The sequence below is a fragment of the Adelges cooleyi genome, unplaced genomic scaffold (assembly GCF_023614345.1).
Source record: "Adelges cooleyi isolate 19-005CV unplaced genomic scaffold, UGA_ACOO_1.1 ACOO_flye_CR_arks_rails_tigmint_CR_PRNA_18, whole genome shotgun sequence".
Classification (NCBI taxonomy): Eukaryota; Metazoa; Arthropoda; class Insecta; order Hemiptera; family Adelgidae; genus Adelges; species Adelges cooleyi.
In genome coordinates this window covers 154,626-157,123 of record NW_026095838.1, presented here as the reverse complement: position 1 = coordinate 157,123, position 2,498 = coordinate 154,626, and the positions used below count along the sequence as shown (strand labels likewise).

The window sequence follows — 2,498 nt, the reverse complement described above, 5'->3', positions numbered from 1 at the left end:
CATAGACCTATAAAGAAATAGACTGATAGTAGAGAGAGAGGTCCGAATATCGACATCGTTAAAAAGAGACAGAGAGTTGTTAGGTTGGTCATGGGAGAAATAGTAATATGATAATACCCGATAACGAAATTTTTATATTAAAATATTTTAATTATTCTTGTTAGTAATTAAAATATTGAATTTCGTTTAATTTCTTATAATGGTTTTTCAATGTGTCATTCGTTCGTGCAAAACAAAATCAAATAAAGATTGCATCATGCATCGGTAAGTTGAGACATTATTTACTTATATTATATTTTTATACATTTGAATATTGATCATAGGTATATTACTAATAGTAATATACTAATAATATATAATCAATGATTTTAATAATAATATAATTTGTTTCAAAGCTGGCCTAGAAATCATGAAATGCTTTTAAAATGGGCAAATGCGATACGTATGTTTCAACCAGATTTTACTCCGGCGACGCATACAAAAATATGCAGTAGTCATTTTATAGAATCTGACTATAACAGATAACTTGAGCTTAACTGGTAAAAAAATGTTAAAAAAAGAAGCTGTGCCAAGTGTATTTAAACTGGGTATGTTCTTCCTTATACTTGTAATTGTTACCAAATTTATGTATTTTTTTTATAAATATACTATTGTATATACATTTTGTTAATGTTATGTGATAGTAGGTACCTTTATGGAAGTAATTTTTTTTAGAGTAATTTGTTAATTAAATTTTACTTTTCTTATCTTATCTTATTTACTTATTATTTAATTTCAAACAATATATTATAGAAGCATGTAAGAAATTATTCAATGTTGAAATGGTCGAAGTCTTTGGTGATGAAGAAGGAAGAAATTTACTATAAATGCCAAGTAATTTAGAAAATATTTTGTTTTTAATTTTTTATAAATCTCAAAATAAAGCAACTTCTAATATGTTTTTTTTATTTTAGTGGATGAAGAAGATATTAAAAAATCTGACATCTGATCATCTAAAAGATGAAAAGAAAGTTAATGAAAATTGTTTTTCATTACTCAAGGTAAATATATTATAATAATGTCAAATACATGTTAAAAAAACGTATTTTTTGTATAAAAAAATTAATTTGATTTAATTTTTATAGTTATTGCTGTATGTGTTAAATGGCTTGGTTGATAAGGTTACGTTCAGTGTTCAATGTTCTATGGATTTGTTACCAAAGACAGGGCTTGGATTTTATGCAATCCTGACATCCAATCATGAATTTAAGTATCGTTGATCCGTATCCTTTTACTGTAATATTAATGGCTCATCACAAAAAATATTCTCCTCCTTTATCTTTTTACACTACATGGTTAACTACTATATATTTTATATGTTCTTCACAAAATAATTTTTAAAAATTTCATTGTACGTCTTAATTGTCAATTTTTATCCACCTAAAATATTTCTAATAAGAACCATTGATATTAAAACTGATTCTATCTCAAACATTTTTATCATTATTGCAATGACTGTGTGTATTAATTTGTTATTTTTCAGTAAAATGTGATGTCATATCCATGGCTTTTATAGATATATTTAAATATCTATGAACAGTTTCATTGAGGAACAAAACCAAATGGACCGTTGTGTATTGTTAACAGTTTCACTCGTAATACAATTTTATTTAGCGATGAAGAACATTTTTCTAAATATAATATTTATTTACTCGTTTTAATAATGTATGAATAGCATAACTTCTTTGAATTTTTTAGTGAAATCAAAATGATGTTGGGGCTTTGTGTTTATATGTTTATATTTTTTAAATAAAAAATATACTATTGGTGATAAAAATAATAAAATTGTTGTGTTATGTCTATTAATTTTTTTGGTTACAGTATAGTTCTTACTTTTGTTTATTTGTAAAATTATACCCTAAAGAATTTATATATATATTTTTTTTTTTTTTTTTTTTTTAAAGGAGTCTACCTAATGTAGAAACTGCTTTAATTATGCGACAAATTCATCACGAGTCTGGTGCATACTCTCCTGAGTTACGTACTTTTGCTCTGACATTACATTTTTATTTGCCAGCTGCATATAATTATATTATATTGGTCGTAACTTGAAAAAGAAACAAATAAGTAGTGATTTTACAATACCTAGTGAATTTGTTTAAACTTAGATGCAGATCTGTGATACAATAAATTGTCTATTGAGTTTGTAAGAAAAACTATTTTTCAAAACATACACGTTTTATAAAAAGTAAAACAGAATGTTCATTGATAAAATTTGAATGAAATTGTAATGGTTTTTAAGTATTTATTAACGATATACTATATACATATCTATTTAAAACAATACATCATACGAAAGCATTGGATACCCGACAAAATAATGAAATACATATCCTTAAATGTTTTACAACTTCGCATAACACAATAATAAATAATAATTAAATAAGATTTATGGTGAGAGGCGCAGTCCATATCTTTATAGGTCTATGCTTCAAACCACGGTAATAGATAAACGGCTA

At 25.0% G+C, this 2,498-nt stretch overlaps 1 long non-coding RNA gene across 1 annotated transcript; it reads left to right on the top strand.

The window, feature by feature from the left end:
• The first annotated feature begins 39 nt into the window (after positions 1 to 39).
• Positions 40 to 1,811, top strand: LOC126833103 (uncharacterized). Its single transcript, XR_007684858.1, has 5 exons — positions 40 to 264; positions 396 to 587; positions 793 to 873; positions 954 to 1,040; positions 1,125 to 1,811. It is a non-coding gene; the product is annotated as an uncharacterized LOC126833103 (long non-coding RNA).
• Positions 1,812 to 2,498: the final 687 nt, after the last annotated feature.